Source organism: Limulus polyphemus, unplaced genomic scaffold, assembly GCF_000517525.1.
Source record: "Limulus polyphemus unplaced genomic scaffold, Limulus_polyphemus-2.1.2 Scaffold26, whole genome shotgun sequence".
Lineage (NCBI taxonomy): Eukaryota > Metazoa > Arthropoda > Merostomata > Xiphosura > Limulidae > Limulus > Limulus polyphemus.
In genome coordinates this window covers 255,682-268,419 of record NW_013665636.1, presented here as the reverse complement: position 1 = coordinate 268,419, position 12,738 = coordinate 255,682, and the positions used below count along the sequence as shown (strand labels likewise).

At 34.1% G+C, this 12,738-nt stretch overlaps 1 protein-coding gene across 1 annotated transcript in view; it reads right to left on the bottom strand.

Annotated features, from left to right (window-relative positions):
• Positions 1–4,632, bottom strand: part of LOC106459141 (protein trachealess-like) — a 168,121-nt gene extending 163,489 nt beyond the window's left edge. Inside the window, exon 1 of the mRNA XM_022385736.1 lies at positions 4,581–4,632. The gene's annotated coding sequence lies outside the window, so the exon portion shown is untranslated. The remainder of the gene's footprint in view (positions 1–4,580) is intronic.
• Positions 4,633–12,738: the final 8,106 nt, after the last annotated feature.

The following is a 12,738-nucleotide window of genomic DNA, read 5'->3' as shown; positions in this document are numbered from 1 at the left end:
TCAATAAGACAGAGAGAGAGAGAGAGAAATGTTGAAATAATACCAGTAAGTTATATCATTAGACTCAATAAGACAGAGAGAGAGAGAGAGAAATGTTGAAATAATACCAGTAAGTTATATCATTAGACTCAATAACACAGACAGAGAGAGAGAAATATTGAAATAATATCAGTACACTGAACAATATTATATATATATGAGAAATGTTAAACATCAGAATATAAAAAAAATACAGCTAATTTTTTTAAAAGTTAAAAACCGATATCAATTTAGCACATACGCATATATCTCTCTTGTGTAATTTAACATTTTTCCATATACATGTTGTTTAGTGCATCGAAATTAGATGAACACGTCTACACGTATGTCTTGTTTACTGTACAGACATTAGTTCGATATATTTCTATGTACACATTGTTTAGAGTACCGATATCAAGTGAACGCGTGTTCATGTATGTCTTGTTTAGATTGCAATGCGAAGTTAATATATATCCGGATGTATGTGAAGACGTAAAACTATTAACGGTATGCTAAACAAGACGTGTATTGAGACTCTTAAATTAATACCTGCATACAAACAATATATAGTGAAATACAGATAGAGAAATGTTAAACTAATATCGGTATAATGGCTATCTCATTATCATTATATTACGAAGAAACTGTTAAAGCAACATCTGTATTCTAACAAGGTATATATATACAAGGAAATGCTAAACTAATATCGGTGTGATAAACAAGATATAAAGGGAGAACTGATAAATTAATATCTGTATACTAACAAGGTATATATATACAAGGAAATGCTAAGCTAATATCGTGTGATAAACAGGATATAAAGGGAGAACTGATAAATTAATATCTGTATACTAACAAGGTATATATATACAAGGAAATGCTAAGCTAATATCGTTGTGATAAACAGGATATAAAGGGAGAAGTGTTAAACTAATATCTGTATACTAACAAGGTATATATATACAAGGAAATGCTAAGCTAATATCGGTGTGATTAACAAGATATAAAGGGAGAACTGTTAAACTAATATCTGTATACTACATGTTATATACTACTGACGTACCTATTCAACCCAAGGGGAAGAAATATGGACACCTGACGGGACCAAGCATGACGTAGGTCACTTCTAGGAATCTAAGGATTGTCCAACTTTGGTGATAATCGGTCCAGCGAATCGCCAGTTATAAGCACATACACATACTTTTGTCAAATAACAGTTTAAGATATAGAGACGTGTTTAACTAATAGGATACACTAAAGAAGAATAAACATACGAAGATATGTTAGAATAATATCGACACACTAAACAAGAAACATGTGGAGACATGTTTGAATAATATCGACACACTAAAGAAGGAGCATGTGGAGACATGTTTGAATAATATCGACACACTAAAGAAGGAATATGTAGAGACATGTTTGATAATATCGACACACTAAATAAGAAACATGTGGAGACATGTTTGATAATATCGACACACTAAACAAGAAACATGTGGAGACATGTTTGAATAATATCGACACACTAAATAAGAAACATGTGGAGACATGTTTGAATAATATCGACACACTAAAGAAGGAATATGTAGGAGACATGTTTGAATAATATCGACACACTAAAGAAGGAATATGTAGAGACATGTTTGATAATATCGACACACTAAAGAAGAGACATATGAAGATATGTTAGAATAATATCGACACACTAAAGAAGGAATATGTGGAGACATGTTTGAATAATATCGACACACTAAAGAAGGAATATGTAGAGACATGTTTGAATAATATCGACACACTAAACAAGAAACATGTCGAAACATGTTTAAATAATATCGACGCACTAAACAAGAAATATGTAGAGACATGTTTAAATAATATCAACACACTAAACAAGGAATATGCGGGAAACTGTTGAACTAATAATGGGAAACTATATAAAATATGCAAAGACATGTGCTAGTGTAATATCAGTGTACTATGCGCAGGGTAAAAGGAATAATGTTTTAATAACTTCGGTATCTTATACAATGGGATGTATAGAATAATGCCGTATGAGCATCGGTATTCTATTGAAGAAATATAGGGTTTATTTGTTTCGTTTGTTTTGAAATTAAGCACAAAGCTGCACGATGGGCTATCTGTGCTCTGCCCACCACGAGTATCGAAATCCGGATTATAGCGTTGTAAGTCCGCAGACACTCCGCTGTGCCACTGGGGGTGATAAATATTGCTCTACTATTGTGTAATTTAATTATTCAACCTGGAACATTTATCTTTTTCTTTATTTAAAACATTCAGGTTCTCGTAAATTAAACAAAGATATTAATGAATAAGCTCTATATTTACGTGTAGCATATAGCGTGGTTGACATATTGTTACATTCTATATTTACGTGTAGCATATAGCGTGGTTGACATATTGTTACATTCTATATTTACGTGTAGCATATAGCGTGGTTGACTATATGCTACACGTAAATATAGAATGTAACAATATGCGTGGTTGACATATTGTTACATTCTTCTTTACTTTCACTCATAAGTTCTTAGAATTACTGATGTAGTCTTTTTTCGTTAGCGCACAGGTTGCTTGACCAGCTTCGGGAACAATAAGACTAGCTTGCTGGTTTCATGAATTGTTTACAAAGTTAATTCAAGTAAAAATAAATAACTAATAATAATTGGTGTTAAAATGAGGATATAATACAGTGTTATTTAAGCCTTACCCTAGTTCTGATTTGTAAATGACTGATATAATATGGATGAAAAACCCTTAATCTAGTTCACACCACAACAGTTGATGTTCATGCAATTGTATAATATGAATAACCACAACTGTGTTTAGCCTGATGAGCCCTGGTACTGGACGAAAAGGGCTAATCGGAACTGGATATAGTAGATATAGTGTGGTTGACATATTTACTTTCATTCATATTTTCTTACAATTAGTCGTGTTTTTAAAGGATTGAAATAACCGAGATAACTACTGACTGTTGTATAAGATATCCTTAACAAACACAGCGGGTCAAGTATGGCCCAATGGTTAGCGTGCCGAACTGAGAAAATGAAGTTTTGTGGTTCGTGTCTCGTTACCACAAAACAACAACAACAACAAAAAAATGTCCAAGAATTGGCGGTGGATGGTGTTGACTAGTTGACTTTCACAATTAGGGACGGTTAGTACAGATAGCCCCCGCGTAGCTTTGGCTACAACGTATCTGAAACTTGAAACGTCACGTAAACCCAGTTCTTTCTAGTAAAACACGAAAACTATTTCCTAATATTAAAAATCTGGTATTATGTGTAGTGTTAGTGAATGGTGCCCAGAATGATTGGTGTACTGGAAAGATCATTATACAGAAACTGTTAGACCAAAGGTACGATCTTCGAGGGCAAGATAGTTTGTCGGTCTGTTTGTATACTACTAATAAGTCGTTGTTTTAGCTGTCTGTATACTACTAATAAGTCGTTGTTTTAGCGCAAAGCTACACAATGAGCTATCTACGTCCTGTTCTCCGTGGGGAGTCGAACCTTGGACCTACCCGTTGCAAATTTATAAACTTTCCGCTAACCCATTGGCAGACATACTAAGTCTATGTGTTTGGCAACTTATGTGTATTTTTATGTCGCATAACAACAGCTTTTGTCTTTTATTAGGATGGAAACTGAATTCTGTTTCTTTAATTCATGGTTTAAGGAAGGAACTTAAAATAGATGGCTTGGTGGTTAGAGCGCTCAACTCGCTATATGCGAGTCGCGGGATCGAAGCCCCGTCACACCGAACACGCTCACCCTTTCAACCGTGGGGGGTTATTATGTGACGGTCAATCCTACTTTTCGTTGGTGAAAGAATAGCCCAAGATTTGGCGGTGGGTGGTTTTGATTAGCTGCTTTGCCTTTAGTCCATCAATTCAAAACAAACCAAAAACTTAAAATACGTTTTCTAGATGGTTCTTAAAGTAGGTTTCTTGGCATAATATAAATTATTTGTCATTTTTTAAAACCATTTAACAACGCAGAAAAATAATAGAAATCCTCGTATCTAGAGTTCTGAAATCAATATAAAATAAACCTAAAATTATGTAAATTAAATCTGATTATCATTTTCCTATTATTCAATATAAACTTTACCTTCCAGAAAAACATTACGCGATTCACATTGGTTAGTCTGACGACACTGTGCCTGTAAGTGGCAGTGACAGAAAATTCTATCTTGAACTATTTGTTCCGTAAAAAAAAGAAGAAAACTTACGCAACAAATACACTACAAAACCTGGAAAATAACTTGAATAAACAAGATAGGTCTCTGAGTACCATCAAGTGTACGTGATGTTTCCTTGTCACGTGGTTACTTGATAAATTAGCATACCAATAAACAAATATCTATACAGAGTATGAAGTAAACGTTATAGTATGTACAAAGTTTAAAAACTTGACTTGTATGAACATTCAGATCAAAAGGAACTCTTTAGTTTGTTTTATTTTACTACAACTTAAAGAAACAGTTGTAAACATTATTTGTTTTGTGTCATAGTTTTAAAAAAGTAGAAAAACTTTAGTTACCAGAGTGAATTAGAATTGGAATTGTTGCATGGCTGGAAGTCTAGAGCCGTGTCCCAACTGAAATAAGAGAATCGTGTAAAAATCATTTCACTAAAATGTGTACATTAAATGTGACGCGTAACTGATAAAGGCTAAAGTTTAAAGTTAAACCTTTTTTTTTTTCACTTTCGTTACAACAAATTTCAAAGTTCCTTTTGATATGAACGTTTCAATTTCAATGAAATTCAACGTACCTACAACGCAGATCAAATCATTATTATTTACAAATAATTTATTATTATATCTATTATTTACGATATAATGGTTCGAAAACGAACCAAAAGGTTCTTTTGGTGTTTGAAATATAAACATACACACACACAGTAATACGAAAATAATATGAATTTTACTATACATTTTGAATTAATTTGGGTATCACAATCAATATTTGAAAATATGTGATGATGGAAAAATAATCTAAAAAGAAGAAAAAAAATGACAAAACATTTTACCTAGGTAAAAAGTCTAACGGAGTAAAATAGTGCATAGTCAATAATCTTAAAGTTTACGAAAATTATATAACCCAGCAAATTTGATCAGCTTCTAGAAAACACAGGAATCGTTTGAAAAGCTGAAAAGCGACTTTTCACATTTAAAAGAAACCCCCAAAACGTTAGTTTCAACAACAAAACATTCTATTAAAACTTTTAATCTTTTTTGCAATACGTAATATTTTTTCTATAGTTCGGTGTTCTAGGAATAAGAATGAAGCAGTAATAAATTTACGTTTACAACATATCCCTCAACGTGGAGAATAGCTAGCTATTTCCTTCCTGGGTAAAAACCTTCTAGTTTTACAATAGGTAACGTTTCTACAGAGAAAAAACCATCAGACTTTTCTAACGACATAATATAACGGTACAACTTGAGGATGGTGTAACACCTGCCGGACTACTCAACATAAAATGTGGATTGTGTAATACCTGCTGAACTACTCTGTATTAATCATTAGTAAACTAGAAATATAACTCAAATATGACTTCCACGAAAAGATATGCTCCTTGAGAGATTACATATACATCCTGTCAAACTTATATGAACTATTTGCTACATAGCTTGAATTAAATTTTTAAAAAAACACTGACCATGAATGGGAGAAAGGAGGCTGCTCCGTTAAGAAGGGGTTGTATCCCGTGGGGTCACCGACCAGGCCGTGGCTTGAGGTCAGAGACAAACCATCACCAAACCCTGAGGTGGAAGGGTGAGGGTGGGAGCGCAGCATCAGCATCTGGACAGACAGACAGTTGGAGGCCGAGAAACGTGGATCTTACGATCACAAGGCCAGGTCAGAAGCCGCTGCCTGCGAGGAACTGAAGATTTGTGTTATATAGCCTCGCGCGATGTCGTGCCGTATACACACTGACGACATTCTACACCACGCGCGCGTGCCGCGGCAGGCATAGAGTAAGTAGCGCAGTCTCCATCACGCGCTCTTGTGTGTCGTTAATAGCTTCTGCTGATAGGTTGGTCCCCTAGAAGATCTACTCTTCTGAAAACCCCCCACCCCAGAGGAAAAATAAGGTGAGGGATGGAACGTTGAGTTTAAACGTACTTTGAAACAACAGTATGAAAGTTTCTATCTTATTTAAGATACAGAACGATTCCTCCTTTCTCTCATTCTCTCTCTCTCTCTTTTTTCTTTTCTTTTTCATTTGAGCATGATCATAAAGATGGTCAGAGTTCATCAAAAATATATTATCAATGATAATGATAGAAAACTTGCGAGGTCTATATAACACAACAGAACAATGTGAAGTTAATTATCTTTAAATGATCTAAGATATCGGACCTAAGTCTTCCTACCTTTACATATTACAAATCAAAGCTTCATAAAAAAATTACTAGAACGACACAACTTAAATAAACATCGATTTGAAAAGAAAAAAAAAGACAAACATTGTTCATATTCAAATGTCAACATAGAAAAAAAACTGTTTAGCGTTTAGTAGTCTCATAATAACACAACACAGATACACAAGAACACGACATTATGGAGACAAGATCCAGAGCTCATCAATTACTAACCCAATTAATACCAGTTTCATTCAACATCCTTACTGGTAATAATCCCATTTTCACCCAAGTGGTAATGAAACCCACTTACCTATCCCATCGTTGTCAGCCACATAAACGAACCCCACTGATACAAACCCTTCATACAGCCCTATTGACACCATTCCCACATGCTGACTAATAATGGTATTATGCTTATCCTTCTTTTATTTAGACATTCACCTATCTCACTGGTACTTATTAGGTAGTTAAAGCGTTATAGAAACATTGATTTTATCGAGTTTGAGGATTTACTGTATGAATAGTTTACTGCACAAGTTGAAACTGTACCAAAAACATAATTGTTACTGATGAAGCAGTTGAAATAGTTGAAACTATACGAAAAATAGCATTGTTATTAAACAGTTGAGGATTTACTTTCTAGAACGGTTACTGCAGGAGTTGAAACTACGAAAAAACAGCATTGTTATGAAGCAACCGAGGATTTACTAAGTCTATATACAGCATTTATTGTAACAGTTAAAGCGTTACATCTTTACTTTCATGAGAACTGCATTAAATTGACATTTTACTAACTCAAACCAATTGGTAGATTTTTTTTCTTGCAACAGGCAATAATACATTTAAAAGTGAACTGAAAATTGAAAATCACATTCTACTATATTCAACAAAAATCTCTATTTGAAATAACAAATTTATTAACGTGTTTCTTTTAAGTAGAAAACGGTGAGGAACTAAATTTAGTGAACAGTTTTTATTTTAACAGGAAATAACATTACATAATGTACATAGTAATTCAGTTCGTTTTAACAGAAGGGTTGGTTGCAAGTAAATCTTTTGTAAAATATAAGCTGTTACTAAACACGTCACCTTAATCAATGGCTTCCATCAGAATGCGACATTTTATTTTTTAATTGTCTAGAACAAAATTTTCACTCAAAAGAGAGACAAAATGAAATTTATTATCGTAAACCAAACTTTATTTTTGGTTCAAAAGGATTATTACTTTCATTATACAAAGAGTTTTCTGTCAATACGCTGCAGCACATAAAAATTCAATATTGAACAAAGATATTCTTGTTGAAATTAGAAAAAAGCATTAAACAGAAGTCACTAATAGGTTCTAATCCCCATCCCACCAAACATGCTCGCCCTTTCAGCCGTGGGGGCTTTATTATGTGACGGTCAATCCCACTATTCGTTGGTAAAAGAGTAGCCCAAGAGCTGGCGGTGGATAGTGATGACTAGCTGCCTTCCTTCTAGTCTTAGCATTGCTAAATTAGGGACGGCTAGCGCAGATAGCTCTCGTGTAACTAATAAATTATCACATCCAGAACAAAAATATAAATTTCTATTAAAATGAAACTGGTTATATCAAAGGTGGACAGTATCTATTTCATCCACGTGTTTGTGTGGATATAAACTTGAACAATAGAAATAAGTTTGGTGAGGACAGATGGGAACATTCATCATAATTGGTTTATAGGGCAGTCATTCTACTGTTTTTTTTCTTCTTCAATGTCTTTTGTAAACGCAAACAGAGAGTTAAAAGCATTGGTTGAAACATAACACTCAAAGAGCTAAGAAAATAAAAAAAAAATATAAAGTGTTAGGCGAGCAAAGAAAAATGTCTTACTTTCAAACCATACGAATGTGAACAAGCTTTCCTTCACGAACGTACACGTTATACTTATTTAACAATGTCAGATATGCACTGGTTCATAGCGAAATTCTTCCAAAACCGAACCGATCTTTGTTCTGAATTGTTTTTTAGACGTTTTCCTGAATAGTTACTCGAATCTCAACTCTACAAGTGGAACTGTCGGCTGTGTATCAAATATATTTTCTCACGATTGGATATAAAGTCAGTGTTAGTTAAAATGCTTTCCTAACGTTTCTGTGCTTCTATTCGTTAATTGGTAACTGGGTCTTTCCTTTGCCTGGAGTTCCTTAATTACGTCCTGTGTCAGCATCATTAGTATGTAGAAAGTGACCTCACGGCACCAAACTAACCCTCACTTGTTTTCCTAAATTACTTTGTTTTATACAAATTAAATGTGTGTGTGTGTGACGGTTTATCCAGTTGCGTGTTCACTTCTCATGCGTCATTTGTTTCTATAAGACGCACTTTTTTTTATTATATTCTTTTAAACAAGAGAAAGCAGCTTTGTATATTGTAAATTATTTTGGTTCAAACAAACATAAAAATGAAGTCACACAAATCAGTGTGCATACGTAATCTGCGTCATGAGTTTCGATACAACAGTAAAAAAAAACAGTAAAATTGCTGAAAAGTTTCGTCAGAACATTTTCAGCGCGTATTTACAAAGTTCTATATTTTAGCTGAAAACATTTTAAGATTTTTTTTTTCAAAAAGGAATATTTTTAAGATTACAGAAAATATATACCGTTTTTAATGGTGTTTATTAAAGTATTTTCTTTCAAGATACAGAGCTTTGTAAAAGCTCTAAAAACGTGTACCGGAACTTTATTCTGTAACTATAAGATTTGTTTTTACAATGTACTTATATACTGTATCATCAGATCATAAATAACTTATTGCGCATACGTGTTCAGTGTTAGCAGATCAGTATGCATATGCATTCTGTACCAGAAGTTTTGATACCAAACACGTACGCTCATACTATACCTCATCAGATCAGAAACTACGTGGTACATATACACATTCACTATCATGAGACCAGAAAAGATCTGATACATAAATCAGAAACGATGTGGTATATATACACATTCGGTGTCATCAGATCAGAAACTACGTGGTATATATATACACATTCAGTGTCATCAGATTAGAAACTACGTGGTATATATATACATTCAGTGTCATCAGATCAGAAACTACGTGGTACATATACACATTCAGTATCATCAGATTAGAAACAACGTGGTATATATACACATTCAGTGTTATGAGACCAGAAAAGATGTGGTACATATACACACTCAGTATAATCAGATCAGAGAGGATGTAGTGCATCCATATATATATATATATATATATACATATCATCTGACTTCTCGCTGTTAACGTCAAATCTACATATAATGACCTGGTTCAACTAGCCAGTTTGAAAACAAGTACTGGAACAGTTCGGGACAAGTAGCATTAAATAAAATTTCTTTTTTCTATTTGTTCATACATTAATTCAGGTCCTGTTCCTTAGAATCACGTTAACTTGACGTACTAATCTGTTCTCTAGTATTTGATTTAAAGACTAAGAGGACATGCGCGGCTCAGTGGTTAGCGGCTCTAGATTGTGAATTCGAGTGATCATGGTTAGCTTTTCGTTACTGCAAAAAAACGAGCTTCGTACTTTGGAACCGTGGGTGCGTTATAAACGTGACTGTTAAATCCCACTATTCGGTCTGACAAAAGTATAGCCTAAGAGTTGTCGGTGGTTTGTTTGAACTTAAGCACAAAGCTACATAACGGGCTATTGTGCTTTGCCCACCACGGGTATCGAAACCCGGTTTCTAGTGTCGTAAGTCCGCAGGCATACCGCTGTGCCACTGGAGAGCGAGTTGGCGGTGGATACTGTTGACTAGCAGCTGCCTTACCTCATTCTATTAGTCCGAAAGTAGAGACGGCTATACGAAGCGCTTTGGGTACATTTGCGCGAAAATTCAAAACAAACAATTAAAAGTTAAGTAACGCGCATTTAGATTAAAATAGCATAATATCTAAAAGCATTAACAATGAATCATAATAATTGTTTAATTGAAAAATTGCAAGAGCATGATAACAAAATAACTAAACGTGATAAAATTTCATAAACTCGCTACTCCAAAAACACGTTTAGCAATGATTATATTAGGTTTATATGACCCATTAGAGTAATAAGGATTATTTGTTCATTCTAACACTGTAGCGTTACCAAACTATACTTAATATAGAAAGTTTTAGTGTCTTAAGAAACAGTTTTAAGAACAGTTGCAATTTGTTTTATTGTCAGAGAGAACATACTTCTTTTAAATATTTACTGCTCATCTTCTCATGGTAAATAACTTAATGATACCTCGAACTTTTATTATTATTATTATTTACTTTTCACGATTAGCTACACAAATAATTTTCTATACAAAACCGTCCCTAATTTTGAAATGATAAACTAGGGGGAAATCAGCTTGTTAACAGCACTCACCGCCAACACTTTGGCTACTCTTGACTATCCGAATAGTTGTATTTGACTGTTACTCTTATAGAGTACCCAATGCCCCAAAAATACGGAGTGCGTTTTTGCAGCAACAGGTTGCGAACCATGAACCCTTGGATTCAGAGACCAAGCATGCTAATTAACCACTATGTCAAGCCCGGTTGGGACCCTTAATGATGAAACAGGATATACAATATGGCTAATATAAAAAAAACTCAATTTTGACCTAAGGACGTGTAGTCATTCACAGTGAAAAAGTTGAATTTCATAAGTTTGTTCAAACAGGAGTGGATGTTATGAAAAACTACAAATCGATGACTAAACTAAAAAACTACAAGTCGATGACTAAACTGAAACACTACAAGTCGATGACTAAACTGAAACACTACAAGTCGATGACCAAACTAAAACACTACAAGTCGATGACTAAACTAAAAAACTACAAGTCGATGACTAAACTAAAACACTACAAGTCGATGACTAAACTAAAAAACTACAAGTCGATGTCTAAACTAAAACACTACAAGTCGATGACTAAACTAAAACACTACAAGTCGATGACTAAACTAAAAACTACAAGTCGATGACTAAACTAAAACACTACAAGTCGATGACTAAACTAAAAACTACAAGTCGATGACTAAACTAAAACACTACAAGTCGATGACTAAACTAAAAAACTACAAGTCGATGACTAAACTAAAACACTACAAGTCGATGACTAAACTAAAAAACTACAAGTCGATGACTAAACTAAAAAACTACAAGTCGATGACTAAACTAAAACCCACCATTTTATATTCTAGCAACAAACCATGAACCCTCGAATTTACAAACCGAGTATGCTAATCACTAGGCCACACCCGGCCCGGATCTTTAGTGGTGGAATAAAATAGATAATATGCTAATAACAAGAAAGCTCAACTACAAACTAAGGACGTGTATCTCTTCTCACAGAATTCACCACGAAAAATGCATTTGAATTTTTTTAAGTTTATCCAAATAACGGTGAATGCTATGAAAAACTTCAAGCTGATTACTAAACTAAAATCCTCTATTTTTGTTGTATACAAATTTTTATACTGACTAAGATACATGTTCTCCTCTACGGCACTGCCGTACGAGTGTGGAATTTCGCACCACCTTTAAGAAAGGGTGTTCCTCTTTAAACTTCTCAAAGTTCACCAGCTTCAAGTCTGAGATAAGTAATGAAATATTAAAACATGTATCGTTCTTTTGATTCATTTATTTGTATTGTGTATCTAAACACAATCTTGGCACTGGGAGAGTTGTTTATATGTTAAAGCAGGAGCGAAAGAATTAATAAAATTACACTAACTGGTTGTTTTCTTTTTTAATATAAAAACATTTTCATAAAAAGGAAACTTCTGTACAGTAGAATTTAACGGCACGTAAACAATGATATGTATACTTATATAGTTGAACATTAAAGAGATAAAGTTAGTCACTCAACTGTAATTAGCCAGTCTTTAGGACCGCTAACATCCAACAGTGTACTGTGAAGAGTGGCTTCGCTGTCTTCCGCTTGATACACTGAACAAACACAGCTTCATCAATGAACACGGAGGCTGGGCTAAGGAAACATGCCAGTTGCCACCTCCTCTGCCAATCAAGCCAGCAGATAGCGAGAGCGAAGGGCTGTGCTAACTCTATTAAGCCCGCCGCAGTCTCAAGTAACAGCGTGGCCTGCTGTGCCCCGACCATGTTTAACACTTCATCTTCCAGACCCGATTGAATTACTATGTTTCCAAACAAGCTACTAATCTATTTGGGGCTGCTCCGATAACGGGTTGATTAGATCTAGTGTAGCTGGCCTTATCTGTATTGATGAGCGGGTATACAGATATATATATATATATATATATATATAATTTTATACATATATATATTTATTTATTTATTGCAGGAAA